The sequence below is a fragment of the Camelus ferus genome, chromosome 2 (genome assembly GCF_009834535.1).
Source record: "Camelus ferus isolate YT-003-E chromosome 2, BCGSAC_Cfer_1.0, whole genome shotgun sequence".
NCBI classification, from domain to species: Eukaryota; Metazoa; Chordata; class Mammalia; order Artiodactyla; family Camelidae; genus Camelus; species Camelus ferus.
The window spans coordinates 96,063,726-96,081,955 of record NC_045697.1 but is presented as its reverse complement, the minus strand read 5'-3'; the positions used below and the strand labels follow the sequence as shown (position 1 = coordinate 96,081,955).

The 18,230-nt window shown below is 32.2% G+C and overlaps 1 long non-coding RNA gene across 1 annotated transcript; it reads left to right on the top strand.

Moving 5' to 3' along the window:
• Positions 1-573: 573 nt before the first annotated feature.
• Positions 574-17,948, top strand: LOC116667194. The gene is made up of 3 exons (XR_004324005.1): positions 574-659; positions 1,990-1,993; positions 17,939-17,948. It is a non-coding gene; the product is annotated as an uncharacterized LOC116667194 (long non-coding RNA).
• Positions 17,949-18,230: the final 282 nt, after the last annotated feature.

Below are 18,230 nucleotides of genomic sequence, written 5' to 3'. Positions count from 1 at the left end.
AGCTAAGATATATCAGAAGACATCTGGGACACTAAGATATTAATAAACTTTACTGTGAAATCATTGATGTATTGAGGCTGGAGTATATACAGCCCCTTGCATAGTGAAGATCTGTTAGACAAATTGTACCCTCTTTCTATTCCCAAAACTAATCTGTTTAAGGAGCAGAGAAAGATACATTTGCCTACACTAAACCATGCTAGAAACAGTCTATCCATGTTACTAATAATCCTAAAACATTTACTTAAGAATTCTTACCTTTAAAAGAAGAATTGTTCTTTTCACAGACTTTATATATGTAACACATATGTATATATACACACACTCACAACATATATATAAATGATATGATATATATATGTATGCTATTAATAAATATAATGAATGTAGTCATCTTCTTCATACTTGGTAATATTGACCTACTAGAGGGGCTGAAATAAAAGAAAAAAATGATGTATTCTCTAAGATTCAAAGTAAACGAGTAATAGATAATGAGTGTTGGCTATTCAACTACAAGCTTAAGTGTTTTTCAGAGCATGGGGAAATCATGCCAACAAGATTTACAGTTACTGTCCTGTTTTCAACCTGAAGATTTAAGGATTGAATTGTCTTCTTTTACCAAGAGAAATGCAGCTGTATACCTTTAAATATTAGCATGTGTCTGACTAATACAGAGATTAGTTTCTTTCCATTGCTATTTTTAAAATAATAATTTTAAGTTCACAACTTTGATATAAAAATTCAGATATTTAAAATAACATTTCAAACAGTTTAAAATACATAAGCTAAAAAATAGCTAATGATAATTGTTTTGAATCAGTTTTGAATATCAAATTCGAAATTCAGCTATTAATGAGTTAATCATTGTATCTTTAAGGAAATTAACCATAATCTTGACAGTATGTCATGTACATAGTTGAAACTATAACGTTACTTTGACTAGAACTGATAAAACATTTTAATAGACTGCTTAATTTTAAAAAATACCTAATTTACTGAATTTTTTGAATTTTATACTCAGATTGAATGATTTTACTTTCATTAAGCAATATATTGTTTAACTGAGTTTTCTTTCTTGACTAAGGTTCATTATGGTCAAAAACATTAAAGGTGCTATGGGCACCTACTGCATGAAATGTGTGTTTCAGTGCCCACCATCTACTGAGGTCTGGGTAGGAAAAGACTCTGGTGAAGGCACGGACGGGCATAGTAGGAGAGAACACAGGTGACCCCAGACCAGAAATCTCCGAGAGTTAGCCCATACACCAGCCTACACTTGCCACAGTGTGGAGTTGTCATTTCAACTTGAGTGAGTATTAACATTACATATGTCCCCATTTTTTCCCATGAGGAACCCTGAGTGACTATTGTACATGGAAAAGTTATGAGAGACATCTCTGAGGAAGCATCATTTGAAAAATGCTTATGTGAGACAGTGAGAAGATCTTTGGGAAGAGTTTCTCTGGTGAAGACAATCTCAAGCACAAAGTTCCTAGGTAAGATGCTTGCAGGGCACTGTAGAAGTTTGGATCTTATTCTAACTTCGAGGAAAAGCTGTAGAATAGTTTTTTACTTTGAAAGGATCACTCCAGATAAGGAGTTGTATAGAGCTCTCTGAAATGAGAGATTGTGCAATTGAGTCTGTATTTTGAAGGTTGAACTGACAGTATTTGATGATGGATAGGAGCAGTAGGAGGAGGAAAATCAAAGATTCTCATGTTTGGAAATGAGCCCCGGGATGAATAATGGTGCAGTTTACCAGGATACAGAATACAGGGAGGAACAAACTGGTACTGGAACATGGTAGACTTGAAACAAGGTATTTGCAGACGTTACTTGAATTTCCTATTAAATATCCAAATAAAAATCAAGAAAGAGGTAAGAGCAAGAAGAATATAGGAATTTCAAGCTCAGGAGAGAGTCATAACTAGAGAAATAAATGTGTTTGTTATCAGCAGCTTATCTGTGTCATGTGAAACATAAGTGAAGATGAGTGTGGAAATTAGTGAAGGGCTTTGAATGCAAAATATAAAATTACCTTAGGAAATAGAGAATTATTCAATAATTTGAATTTTTAAAGCATGAAATATTAAAATTTATGATTTGTTAAATATCACTATATAAATAATATTAATTTCTTTTATTGAAAGTATATGTTTTCACAAAATTATGTGGAAAATAACATACAAAAAGGAGATAAAAATCTTCATTGTTGATAGGGTTAGAAGAAAAATTTCCTGTTGTCATTTGTTCTTTTACTTAATAGGCATGCATGATTTTTTAAATTGTCAAATATATTCTTTGTAAATTGTACATTATAGGGATTAATCTGCTGGTGGTATACAGGATAAATTAGCATCAACTAGGGGCACTGTGTGACAGTAGAGCTAGATCATCATTTGAAAGATACTTGCATCACTAGATCCTGACAATAAAATGGAAAAAGCTCTTGGTTATGAAGAAAGGGTTTTTTGTGTGTGTGTATGTCAAATTAAAAAAAAAATTATATCTTGGGGAAAATCACCACACAATCTTGATATTTTGATGATGAATAAATACAGAACTGGCCCTTGATTGATACCTCTGTGCTTTGCCTTACATATTGGCAAACTAAAACCGTGATTAAACACATGTATTCACCCCTTTTTACACATGCAAATATGTGATTAAAAGTGACTGAAAAAATATATATAACTGTGTTGATTAGTATCAATTTAATTCAGGATAACAATGTTCAAAAGAGCCTGTAAAGATACCAGACATGGATGCAACTTTTAACTTGTTAAATCACCCCCACCCAAACTATGGGACTGTTTCATACCTGGTCCTTTATTGTCAGTCCTTCCATATACTCATACCCACTCACACCCTGCTTCCTCCCTCACTGTCAAAATAGAAGCAATAACAAAACAATCTACACATTCCCACTGCCACATATTCCTACTTACCAGTATCTGAAGATATTGTAGTACTGCATGTTACCATACTTGAACTAGCCATAATTCTGCCTAAATTCAATAATTTCTGTTTTTCACACAATTTCTCCCCTTTTCCCTTTGTACTTCAGTACATAGCCTCAGGAATACTTTGGGGCTCTCTTCTATATCAGCAATTATTTTCTGTCTATAGGCAATTTCCATCATTATACAAACATAATGTTACTGTCACATCTTTAAAAAACATCATTTTTTGAGCCACCTCCCACAGCTATTTTTATTAATTGTAAAAGTCTAAGAAATAATTGTCTGTGCTATGCATCTCCAAATTCTCACAGCTTCTTCTCTCTTACATCCATTCCAACTAAGATTTTGCTCCCAGAGTTCCACATAAATATCCCCAATGATTTCTACATTGTCAAATTTCATATCAGTTTATCAGTTTTTTTTTCTTTTTAATTGATTTGTGACACAATTTAACATTCTCAACCTTGATGCACTACTTCCCTTGGATATCAGGACACCACTGTCTTTTTTTTTTTTTCCTTCCTCACTAGTAGCTCCTTCTTAGTCATCTTTACCAATTCCTACTCTTGCCCCACCCTCTTAACATTCCTGGCAACCAAGAGCTGAGTCCTTGGTTCACTTATCCTGTGGACTGGCTTTGACTACCATGTATATGTTGTCAGCTGCCACATTCTTATTTCCTTCTTGGATCTTTTTTCTGAATTCCAGGCCCATAGGTGTAACTGCCTTTGTAAAATCTCCATATCTTATTGTCATCTCAAATTCAGCATGTCAAAACTAATCACCCCCTCCAAAATATCTACTCCTGCATTTTTTCCCATCTCAGTAATAAAGGTTAGGGGTACTCCTGATATACTTCTAGTTGCTTGTGCCAAGTATGTTTAGACAATTGATTCCCTGTTTCCCCCTCAAGCTCCATATCCTGTATCTCTAAAATATATCCAGTTACCAGTTCTCACCACTTCCATTGCTATCATTAGGGTCTGAACCATTTCATTTCTGGACTCTAGTCTCTTCTACACACCACTAGGCAGTCGTTCCCCTTCTTTTTTTTTTTTTTTTTTTTTGGTTTTCATCCCCCCTCTTCCTTTGTCTCTTCACAAATAAGCAATCAGTGAAGTTGATTTGAAATGTCGGTCATTCCTGCGGTGACTTCCCATTTTATTCAGCGTGAAAGCACAAATCCTTACACATATTCTGAAGACCAAAAGGAAATGTTTCTCCATTACTATCCTGACCTCCTCTGCAACTCCCCTCTCTGTCAAAGCAGTCCTTCAGCTGTTATCACCTCCTTGCTCTTCAGCCAATGCTTCAGGCATTCTCCTAGCTTCACACTTTGGCTGACTCTTCCTTGCTTGGAATCCTCCACTCCAGATATCAAATGGCCACCCTCCTCACCTGCTCCAGATTTTACTGAAATATCATTTTCTCAAGGATACTCTTCTTAAGGATGCCTTGATTAACCTATTTAAAATTACAAGCACACATTTCCTCTGAACTCAATAGTCTGTTCTATTCTGCTTTTTAAAAAATGAAAAAGTTCTTCTTCAGCATGTAGGAATGTTCTAACAGTACAGTCAGGCCTCATTATTTGAGGATTCCACATGTGAGATTTCATTTACTTGCTAAAATGTATTTGTTACCCAAAGGTAGTACCCAAGGCATTTTCATGGTCATTCTTAGACATGGGCAGAGAGGCAGAAAATTTGAGCCATCGGACGTGCAAGTTCCCAGCTGAAGTCAACAATGTTGTATTCCAACTTTTGGCTTCAGCTTTCATACTGTAAACACATCTCCTTTTTATGGTATTTTTAGTGGCGTGTTTTTCACATTTTTTGTTGATGATTTTCCTGCTTTAAGTTGCCCTTAAGCATAGAGCAGATGTGCTTGCTGGTGTACACAGACATTAGTAGGCTATGGTGTGCCTTATGGAGGAATTTTGTGCATTAGGTAGATAATGTTAATTTTCAGGCTTGAGTGATGGTGCTGTTGACCATGGGTTTAGTGTAAAAGAATCAATGATATATATTAAATACGGTATCTTTAAACAGAAACACACATAGAACAGTCAATGTATTGATCAATTGACAGAAATGTGACCAGAGATTCACAGGAACCTCACTTTGTATTTCCTCTAGAAGCAATGGTTAAATATTCACTAATTCAGTTTTCCCACTGACTTTAAAGAACATACCTTGAATAGTGAAAATTTTTTTGTATTTGCATTTTACTGGATCGAATTTAAGCTTCTTGATGAATAAACTATAAGCTCCTTGACACAGAATACATCTACCATTATTTTATTTTCATAATTTATTTAATTATGAAATTTATAAAAACCAAAACAGGTAATGTGTACACACATATTCATAGGCACACAGCAAGGAAAATCTATAACAATTGTTCATCATAGTTATTACAAGTAGGTAAAAAATGTAAACATGTGCTAAAAATAATTTGTTTGGTGGTTGACTGTGTGATGTGGTTCACAAATTCTTATTTAGTGGGCATTATGGTACTATATAGAGAGACTAGCCTGATCTATCTATCTATCTATCTATCTATCTATCTATCTATCTATCTATGAAAATCTCTATCAATCTAACCTTCTGGCATATGATATGTACCTAATATTTTTCATGGAAAGAAGGGAATAAATTTGTTATTCCTGGACCTCACTAGGACTGGAGTAAAGACACTTAATTTCATGAAAAAAAAAAAGTCTGTTATTTTGTTATACTTTAAGAAATTTACAATATTTCAAAGGAATAAAAGTAAAAACAAAATGAAAGTATTGCCTTATCACTTGTCTCTCAAAACAAGCTTCTACATAGCTGATCAAAATGCATCTCTTCTCATAGCATTAACAAATAACTGTTCTAAAGGAATCCAATAACGGTTCTAAACAGCAGACATGCTACAGAGAAAATATCTCTATAATATCTTTTTACAGCACTGAAAAATTAATCAAAAAATTGTAGGCTGTTGCAATGACAAGTACATTAATCTCAAAGCAGCTACATTGATATTTCAAAAAATATATTTTCTAAGTATCTTTCCATGACATTATACAATTTATCTTTTTTTTTTTAAAGTCTTTTTTGTTGTTGTTAAGCAAAGAGGAAATAAACTGTTTTAATGGATTAGCTGGACTGACAAAAGCATTCAGGGAAATGCCACAAGAACCCTGCTATGGGGACCTCAAATACATATCATCAAGACCACATCCCTAGTTAAAAATGTAATGCATAGTATAAAATGTATAATTGATTGTCAGTCAGGTACTGTTCTCTTTGAAAATAAAATATTCCAACATATAAACCAGAATACAGTAAGACAAGAAATAAGAATTTAATGGATTTAGCATATGCCATGATGTCTATTAATGAATTATGAACTTTCACACTACTCTTGTATACAATTGGTCCTAAATTTAAACAGTAATTTTCACATTCTCTTAACTATTCTTTTTCTACTGGAGGGGTGTTATTATTTGCCTTACATAATTCATAGAAAAACATTTATACTACTTTTTGTTTATGGTCTAATAAATTGTTGTACTGTTTTGATTAATTTCTCAGAGTTATTTTATAATAAAAGACAAAGATGTTTTTATACACATAAAAATTATACATAATTTTATTTTACAGTGCATTTAAAGAAGAAGCATTTTCTCATTCTTTACTTAAGAATGTGGAATTTTGTTTAAAAATTACATAGAAAATTTAGTATATCCTGAGAGAGAAGAGATAAATTTTTGATGTGTATTAACCATTGCATTAAATTAGAATATTACCTGATCCAAAACAGGTATATTTTCTTTATTTGGTAAATTTATTTGTCCTTTATTTGGATTCTAAGCTAGATTCATAACTACCAAATAGTTGGTATATATGACTGCACGTGTTATTGGCTAAGTGGGCATGATGTCTTCACGAAACATTATTCTAGACAATGTACTTGTCCATAATATTACCACATCCATGAAATATGAAGCATGCATTTAATGCCTATTATTTCAATGACTTCTATGACCCTATAAGATGTGCTTCATTGTAGACAAATCTATAGTATTAATCAAAAAACTAAAATTTAATTTATATCAATGACAAAGTACGACAAATGCCAATATAGAATTTTACTTTTACTGTATCTGGTTCAAGAGAAGCATTGTATATTTCCTATAAGAATTTTTGTGGTCTTATTCAACTGAAAGATGATATTTCTCCTTAAGGCTTGGGACAGGTATGACATAAATTAGAACACTTTTAGAAAATTACTTAAATGATTCAGATTTAAAATATTTTACTAAATAGTAGCCATATATATGAGAAATAAGTGCATATTTTAGATAAACTTTCTAGATATTGAATGATTATCATGAATATATTATTTGTCACAAAAGTTGATTAAACACAGCTAAATGTTTACTTCCTATTCCTAGCCCCATTAAAAAAATTCTCTAACATACCTGGTTAGTGAAAGAACAAGTATTATATAAATAGTACATAATGAGAAGAAAAGGCAACGAACAAAAATTTCTTGTCCTATGCGACTTTTTGTTTAAGTAGTTATAATGCAGAAAAACATTTAAATTGATAGATGAATATATAGAAGCATAGATAAATAGAGATGGAAACATGGATATAAAGATCTTAGATGAATGGATAGATGGATGGACAGACAGATGGATATAAACAAATAAACAGATAAGCAGATTTTTAGATGACTGTACCTCCCAAGTAAGATATATATTATATTAAATATTTGACAGTAATTTCATTCAATATATAAATCTATGTATGTAATTTTAAAAATATTTTTAGAATAATTTTGTCTGTAAATACAACAAATCAGATATATTTTAAAGCTTCCTACCACATAAATGATAGAAGTTGTGGCATGAAACATTCATCAAAATATTCTAATAATTTTAAACTTTCATTGATCACTAGTAATTGTTGACTTGATCTTTTGTTTGATGCAATGTATCACTGGATAAATGAGCACCAAACTTTTCCAAGGTCTTCCTTATTAAGTTCACATTGAAGATTCTTCAGGTGCCTAAGAGGGGGTTTATGTCACTGAAAGGAGGTGCCATTGATTTGTAATAGGTAGTCTTTTCCAGTGAAACTCTATTTCCACGGGAAAGAAAAAATGGTTTTGGCTGACAAAAGTTGACTGGTCCAAATAGGTCATCTCCTCACAGACCAATCAAATGTCATGGGATAAAGGGAGGTGGCTGGGGCAGAAGGTATATTGTTACTTGCTAAGGTCCACATTATAAAAACAAAAGACAGAACAAGGTCTCAAGTTTATTATTTTCCCTGAGATAGCTTGATACTGCAGAGGGAGTACAGTCTCATACTTTGGGGACATTTTCTGAAATATTATAAATCATTAGAGGTAGGCCATCACATGATCATTTATCTGCCACCATGAACCGCAATAAATTCTCCAGAGGCAATCTGCACCAAATTAAGCTTTCCCCTTAGGCATTGTTTTTCAAGGATTTACAGAATATTTTTTTTTCAACTTGGCATGGCAGGCTCCTTTCCTCCCAAAGGCTTTGAACCTGAAGGCAGTTCTAGGAAATTGAAATAAACAAGATAGCTACAGCAGAATCACTGCCTTTAGTATCAAATTCAGAAAAAAAATTCCTTGGAATTGCAGTGTTTGATTTGGAAATCATGTAGAAGAAATTTATATCACTATAGACACTACTCTAATAATGGAAATGGAACTATTTCAGTATTTTTATTAGGTAATGTATCTGAACATTCCTGCCTGTACCAGCAGAATATCAGCCCTGACTTATAAAATATTCCAAATTTCTTAAAACTTTTTAATTGGATATTTCATGTAATTTAACAAATACTTTTGGAAGTATATTGGTTAACATATATGTTAATATGCAAGTATTTAATTTTGATTAAACTTTAATGTACAAGTTTTATACTAACACATGTAGATATTACACTAATAGATGTCATAATGCTTGTATTCACGAAATAAAACATATAATCATGGTATAGTATTCATTTGCTTTTCAAAATACTTAGTTTGAAATTTTTGTACATAGATTTAAAGGTATAATTGGATGTCCTTCCTTTCTTTTTTCCTGTCTCTCTTTTTTCCTGCTTTCCTGTCTTCCTTCTCAACCTGTAAGAATTTGGGATCAAAATTAGGAATAAATTAAGCTTATATTAATGAATTGAGGATATTTATATTTTTTTCCCTCTGCTCTGAGATAGTTTGTACATAGAATGCTTCTGTTCTTTGAAAGTTTGACCAGTTAAGTATTGGGAAAATATATTAATCATTTGCCCATCTACTTTTCAAAGTACATGGTTATATTTTTATTTATATGTTTATCATATTTTACGAATGCATTATGCTTGCTTAGTGTACAATTTAAGGTTTAGATCATAAGCAATTGTAGGAGATGATAGCGCTGTCATAAATGTTTCTGAGGCTGGAGCTAGAAGTGCCCAGGGCTGACAGTCAAGAGGAGAAGATACATGTAAAGTGGATAGGGCCAGAACAGCCTGGAACCCGCAAACACAAGCTTGTGCCCAGAAGTTGGACTGAAACCTGTGGAAGTTCTTGTCCCCTCTTACGTTTTTGTATGAGTGTCCTGCAGAAACAATTTGCTCATCATAGAGCTATATATACACATACACATACACACACACACAACCACATGCACGTGCTTACACACAGACACTGACACACTCACCTGACTTGGGAGTCAGAAAAGTTGAAAAAGGATCCTAGGGAAGGTAGAGCACTTGCGGGGCTGACCACTGCTTCATACCAACAAGGTGTTACAATAATGTATGTGAACCATGAAAAAGCTGTGACTTGGCTTCCAGACTACAAATCTCCTGAAAGAATATTTCTTATGGCCCACAGTGGCTGAAAACAGACAGATCAGTTCCCCCATTAGTAGGAAGGAAACCAAGGGATCACACACACCTGCACTAGTGTAAATGGCAGACAGGACTAAGACAAGTTAGTGATGCAGACCTACAACAGAGAGAGAGTGTCTACAAAAGAACACGCTGTCCTAGAATTGTGTTCCTGCTCTTTCCCCATGCCCGACCACCTCTTTTACTTTCTCTTCTCTCATTCCACCCCACAGGAGCCACATTGGCCTCTTTACTGTTCCTGGAGCTATATTCTTTTACTGGGCAGTTTGTATTGTTGTCCTACTTCTGGGCACATTCTTACCCCAGATATTGTGAAGTTTCTTCCTCATTTTCCTCAGAACTTTTCAGTGAGGTCCTGACTGATAACCTTGGCTGAAAGTGGAAACATCCACATTTCCTAACCTTCATTAGTAATATACTTTTTTTTGGTAACACTGATCACCATTTAACATACTACATATTTTACTTATTTAGTCTGTCTAGATTCATTCTCCACCTAAGCTGTAAAAGAATAATGTTTTAGCCTGTTTTTAATTCACTTCTCTACCCCAATTTCTATGAGAGCCAGACACTTAGTATTTGAATACTATTTTTTTACTGAATGAATATGTGGTCTGACTGTATACAAGCTATAATTTCTAAAGTCAGTAATATCTCATGAATTTTACTTTAGTAAATAATTATTTTCTATGAAGACAGAAATTATGAGCACATTGCTTCAGTCACTGTGTGTTATTTGTATGAATAAAGTAGCTAAATAAATTAAACCAGATTTGCTTATATATTTGAAGTCATAAATTTAAGCATGTATGTGTGTGTGAGGGTGTAGTGAAATTCAGTATTCCAAAGAATTAAATATAATTAAAGTCTATATAATTGTTTCGACAAGAATTTTTTAAATTTTATATTATTAGACAGTGGCTTTTTGTGCACACCTGTATACTTGCAATTTCCTTGTTACATTTTAATTTTATTTTATTGTGGCTATCTTCTTACTATTCATAATGTAATATTTATTTATGCCACAATTTATACTCACTTTAACATGAGGGGTTTTTGTATGCAGCAGTGCAGCACTATTTAACCAGTAATATCATTTACTCTTTATTCTTTATTATACAGTCTACAGAAATTAACTATTTAATACTCAGCATTATAACAGACTGAAAAACAGATCAATCTCATTAGTCACCTTGTATTTTCTAATTTTTTATTAGAATGAATTACTGTCAAATGTACTCCTGTCTATCTTAACATAAACATCTTGCTGAAAACGTGTGTGTGTGTGTGTTTCAGTATGTTGTAAAGCTGAAGTTAGTCTATGATGTCCCCTTCACTAATATTTCACCACACATGTATTACATTATTGCTCATTGAACTAATTCTCCTGAATTTAATATCTGATTCTTTAGATGCAATCCTTAATGTAAGATGGGAGGTAAAATATTTTGAAGAGATAACATATATGTCTACCTACCTGTGTGCAATAGGTATATGAAATAGTTCTATGAATGTACTAAATATGTTATTTCTCCTTTCTAAAACTGGATACTGTTAATTAAAATATGTAAAGAGATATGGCCAAATTTGTTTTTAACCCAAGATTGCATTTAGTGTGGTACAGAGAAAATCCTATTGTTTAATTCAGATATATAACAGAGTGGCAAGAACCAGAGCAGTTACATGATCTCATCCCTTTGCCTGTATAGTATTCCATTAAATTTTTATTGTTTTAAACAATATCTTTACTTTTATCCTCAAGTTACCTTTTCTCACTTTAAGATGAAGGAAAAAAAAAAAAACCTAGCTAACAACCCTGGGAAGAAAAAGTTATTAACTGAGAATGTAATAGGGCATCATTCTATATTTCCTACAGAGACATGTACTGTAAAAGCAAAATCAATTGTGAGATTCCAAAGCATTGTTCCGCAGCTCCATAATTTCTTCAGATTTGTTGTTTATTTGTTTTCATCAGCAAATCCAGTAATGTGTTCTCTGAGAAACAAGAGTGCCAGGGATATAATTAGACTTGAATAAAGTTAGATTCTTGGTATGAGAGTTGTCCAAAAACAAATTGATAGAAATCAACTTCAATAAGGAAAAAAATATATATTTAAAAAAATGAACTAGAGGAGTAAAGTTTTGTTCTGATAAGTCAGTATAACCTACTAGGAAGAAAATAGAAACAGTGTCAAAGATAAGCAGAATATAGTATAGGTTCAAATGGAATCTGAAAAACAAATTGATTCAGGACTGTTCCTTACTTGAGAAGATAAAATTTTGTATGGAGAAAGTAAGTTAAGGAATGACAATTTCCCAATTACATGGATGCAAATTACCTTCCCCCTACCACAATGAAAAAAATTTCCCCCAAAATGTGTAGTTATTTATTCATTCAAAAATGCATGCACACCACAAAAATTTGCTGAGTGCTAACTGTATGACAGGGGCTGGGTTATGTTTAGGCATAATAAAAAAATAAAACATACACCCTTTTTCTTTGGAAGGTAGTGGGGAGATTGGCAGAAAGGGCAGGTGAACAGATGAAGGGCAAACACTTTTCATGAGATAGCTGTGCAGAGTATAGGGAGACAAAAAGGATGTGGGGCAAAGAGGGATTAGTTTACTCTGGGATTAGTCATCACACATGAGGCAAAAAATTGATTTGATTTTTAAAGCTCACACAGTGATCTGGAAGTGCAAGATTTTGGTTTGTGACGTGAAAGGTGTGGTATGTATTTCAGGCAAAAAGAATCATGAGAATAGCTGAACAAAAGCTTTTCTCATTTGTTGAATTATAAAGTTACATGTGTATTATATATGAAGTTACATACATAGCTATGTCAGTATATATATGTATATACTAATATTGACATACATGTATCAATTTGTATACAATCACTATAGCATAAGGTGTAAAAAAAAAGACATCAGTGATACAGAGGGGAGACATCAGGAGGTAAAAATTTAGTATTTCAAGCAAGATTGCCGACTTTCTTTGTAAAAGTCCAGAAACTTAAGTATTGGAGGCCAAAATCTTTGTTCAGCTATTCAATTCTGCCATTAGAAGAGCTAAAGTGGCTATAAATAAAATAAAAGTTAATGGGAGTGGCAGTATTCCAATGAAACTTTACAAAACCAGTGGAACCTGGATTTGGCCCAGGGGCCGTAGTTTGCTAGTCCCTGATTTAGAATATGTAGAGGTGATGAAACAGTTTCAAACAAGGGAGTGGTATAATCATATGTATGTTAGAAGACAATCATTCAGGTACAGGTGTACAAGATTTGTGAGTGATGTGGGAATGCAGGCATGTAGAACACATAGAAGACTGAGGCAATAGCTCAGGACAAAGTAATTTTCTGAACTGAGATAGGAGTACAGGGCATGGACAAGCTCCAGGATGAGAGGTATAAGGAGATAAAATCTGTATATGGTGATGGATGGTGATTGAGGTAAGGAGAGTGAAAAATACAGGACGCCTCCAAGATTTATGAATTGGATGAGTTGGAAAAAGATAGTGTCCTTCAAGGACTTTTTTTGTACAGTCAATACTGACCTTAAATCTTCCTATATTTTGTATACACAAACTAAGGAAACATATAAGACTAAATCTTAGGTAATTAACTAGGGTTAACTGTTGGTAAGGGGTTTGCGGAGGATGAGAGGAGGCTAGTTAGAGAAACTAAAAAAAAAAAAGGAGGAAGGGTAGAAAGACTACTAAAAATATTAGCACATACGATAGTATTTTATTAATATATTTATGTAAAGTTTTAAAGTTATATGGTTGAAAATAGTTATATAGACTATTAAGGGACCATAAAAATTAAAGTTTTTTCATGGGTAGTTTGAATACTTATCTCTGATATTGAACTGTGTAATTGATTTGTCAGATTTCTTATTTTATTCTAAGATTCAGAGAACTCAGTGTCAAACTGAATAATAAATTACAGTAATTCAATTAACTTTCATAGTTATTATATCATCTTCCTTTATTTTATATAAATAGCTTCCTTTTTACAAAAACTTAATATTAATGTATATATAGGTAAATATTATATATACATATTTTCTATAGGACAAAGTGAATTCCTCAGCATATATCGCCTTCATTTTAACTGCATGAAATTTTACTAGGACTGGGGAAAGTTATAATAGTGAATTATATTAATTCAAACATCTCAGAAATTGACAGTAGTAATAATGTCTGTTGTCGTTTTTCAAGAGGAACAAATAAGGGATTACTTTTGACTGTGCCAAAGATTGTTAAGAGGACAGACTATAATTTCTAGAAATCAGAAAGCATACTAAATTAAGTTGTCATTAAGGACAGTGAACTTTATCACATTTGATTAAATAAGCTTCCATTATTACTCCTCCCCTACCTCTAGAAATTAGATCTCTTCCTAAACTTTGCAAGGCAGCTTTAGAGGAGGACAAGATTGCTACACCAATGCTCAACTTCTTTCTAAAGATAAGTATAACAATTAGGGAAAGTGACATTGAAAGAAAAAATACTCAGTTTATAAGCACAAGGATATATGGATAAATCTTATAATAAATTTTCTACTTTTGGCAATTAAATTGTTAAATTTAGTAAACTCTTACAATCTTTTCATTTCCTTTAAAAATGTCTTCTTAACTTCTGAACATTTTTTCATTTGGTTTAGGAATATATAGATATATGTCTTCTTTCTCTTTTCGTTTTGCACGTTTGGAGTTGTATGTATATTACATCATATTTTATTTATTCCACAACTTTTTTGGTCTCAAAATTGTATTAATGTTTTATGTTTCATTTTTCTTTCCATTTTAATAACTATTTTTGTTTGCTTCATATTATTTTGCTTTCTTTTTCTACTTCTAATTTAGAAATTAAAGACAGTTTTTATTTTGTTTAAAGTGGTTATCACCAACATTTTGATATGTATAATTTATAAGTTCTAAATTTATTAAACAGCCTTATATTCTTGTAAGAAAAAGAATCAAGAATTTAAGGATACTGTAAATCAAATTTAAACAACAAATCATGCTATTGTTGTGCTAGATATTAGATTTAGGTAGCTTTGTTTAATCCCACAAAACATATTATTAATATTTTATTATTATTACTTTGTTTTGCCTACATAATTAATAATGCCTTTGATTAACTTTTGTTCTCATCTCCTATGTAATATATCTGGGATCTTTTCTTCTGCCTGAAGCACATCCAGAGATTTTTGCCTTCTTGAGATTCTATTAGTTGCAAACCCTCAATTTTTGTTTATATGAATATATTTCTATTTTGTCTTTATGAAAATTTTATTTATAGATTGACAGCAGTTTTCCTGCACAGTTCATCAAAATTACTATTACACCATTTTTTAATTTAAAATATGGATGTAGAAAATTTAACTGTTTGTCTAAAGTTATTTCCTGAAGTATGTGTCACTTTTCTCTGGCTGCTCTTAAGATCTTTTGTTCTTTGTTGCTTTGCTGTATCACTTTGGTGTATTTAGGTTTAATTTTTTTTTTTTACTTTTGCGTTTGAGATCCATTGAGATTCTAGAATCTGAATATATGTGACATTCACCAATTTTAAAACATTATCCACCGTTAGTACTTTGATTTTTACCTCTACACCAGTTTCTCTCTGCTTTCTTCCTGACATTGTAAAACAGTTGGCAAAACTTCCAGGTTCTACTCAATACTTCTCTTGTCACCACTGTAACATCTATAGATTTTTCTTCCAATTTGCTCTTTTTTTTTCATCTGCAACTAACTAGCTAATTGCCCGTTTATATTAATTAAAATCCTTATTTTTCTTGAACTTTCTTGGTTGTTTTTCAAATATGCTTGACTATTTTTAGAAGTCCCTTGTTCTTTATGCATATATTCAATCAGTTATTCTATTACATCAATTATATTACATGTACTTATTCTATATGTTTAATCTTAATATCATTATCTATATTCATTTGTTTATGTTCTCTTTTTTATTCTTTTGGATCTTGCTCACGATGCCTTTGTTCTTTACATATGTAATGATCTTTGTAACTTTATGTTCCTTGAAACCTGTATAATAATTTTGGTGGTCTTGTTTGAAGGCTTTGTTCCTTCCAAAATAATTTATGGTTTGTTTTCCCTGTTTCTTGGTGATGTTATATGCCTGCAACCACTTTACATAAAAAAGTATTCCCTAGAGTTCTTCAGAAACACATGAAGACTATGAATCCATAGATCATGTCATGTGAATGTTTTTGATTCTGAATTCTTAAGGTTGAAGTTTTACCTTCGCATAAACGTAAAGTTTGAAACAAACATATTTTCTTGACACTTTTGTAGGGTGGATTATTCTTTGGTTCACACTTATTCTAAAGGAAGAGCCATTAGGTCATCCAGTTTTATTTACTGAGGCTTCTGTCAGATTTCCCACAAAATCATACCCTAAACTTTATCTTTCCCGCATGGTAGCATAAATTGGAGGTTACATTCAAAAGGATTTAGCAAATGACCCTTCTTGACTCTCTGGATTTCTTTTACTTTGTTGTCGTTCTCTAAGAAATTTTTATTAATGTATTTTCTATCTTGATACATTTCATGAGATGCTTTTATTTTTACACAGTTTCCTGGCATTTTTAGATTTTTTTGCTATATATATTCAGGTATATCATTTTTTAACAGCAGTGTTGATCAGTCTTCCTTTCTGCTACCACTATGTTTGAAGTAGATTATATATGCATTATCTCATATTTGTATCTTCATAGAAATTTTCTAACTGATTAAGTCATCCCAAACACCACTTTCAAAATTGACTTTTCCCCAATCTGTAACTTAAATGAGTTCCTATAAATTTCAAACTCATATTCATATTATTCAACTGTACTTCTCAAAATGTTTACTTTGTGTTATGGTTGAATTGTTTTCCTTCAAAAGATAGGTTGAATTACCTCTGAATGTGACCTTATTTAAAATTAGGCTCATTGTAATTAGTTCAGAGGAAGGCATGCTGAAATAGACAGGGCCCTTAATCCAATATGGCTGTACCCATATAAGAGACACAGAGACACCCAGGGAGAAGACTACCCATGTGACTATGGAGGCAGAGATTGGAATGATGTATCTACAAGCCAAGGAATGCCAAGAATTTTTGGTAATTGTCAGAAGCTAAGAGAGACACTTGGAATAGATTCTCCTTCTGAGCCCTTCAAAAGGAATCGACATGTAGCACCTTGATTTTGGGCTTCTAGCCTCCAACCGTGAGAGAATAAATTTTCATTGTTTTAAGCCACCTGGTTTGTGGTAATTTGTTACAGCAGTCCTAGGAAGCTAATAGACTTGCCAAACCAAATTTCCAACTATATTCTTTCAGAGATTCTTTATGAAAAACTATCTAAACAATTCTCTCATCATCTGAAGTACGCATCATAATTAAGCTGGTTTATTTTATGTACTTTTTTTCTATATAGTTTTCATTTTTACCAGTCTGTTCTCTCTCAGCCAATCCTTTATGCCGTGTTTTCCTACTCTACTAAATACAACAGTGATTGCTCCTTTTCCTAAACTGTGTGAAACATATTTTTTCCTTAGAATTCTTCACATATATATAATTTCTCATATGCATATTATATTTTGTACTTTACGTAATATAGTACTGTGCTTAACTCTTTCAATATATTTAATTTAATTTAATTTAATCATACTTCTGTAAAATAACTATATGAACTCGATAAATTAGGCCCCAAATAAAATACACTAGACATTTTCCAGATGAAAGTCTGTCTCTCTATTAAGAATGCAAATAATAATAGTTCAAATTTAATTTTGTGAACTGTGAACTTCACATATAAGAAAACAAAAACTGACTTCCTGACTTCAACACTTTCAGCTTTTAACAACAGGTGGTCAGGGGCAGGACTTGTTTTTTTTGGGGGGGGGGGTTTCTTCAACTATTGTGTATATTCTGGCACTATTTGTTTTAAGCCAAACATTTCTTCCAGATTTTGACCAAAGACTGAGTTTTAAGTAGTAAAATATTTTTTGAATAATATGCATAGTCATTAAAGAAAAGATGACTGCATTTTTGTAACTGAAACTATGGCTATTTAAGTGTTTAATTTTAATGCTGGGTGAGATAAATGATGAAAAATGCATTCCAAACTATCATTTTTCATTATTGTGTGGCAATAACTAGTTGAGTTTTTAATATTTAACTGAACTCTGATTTTTGAAGTCTATACATTTAATTTTGTTGTATCATTTATCTAATAAAGCTGTTGTTTAGGTTGTTCTTAAAAATATTTTAGGTCTAAGATTACATTTCTTAATTTTTTTTAAGTTTTAAAATATATATGTGGG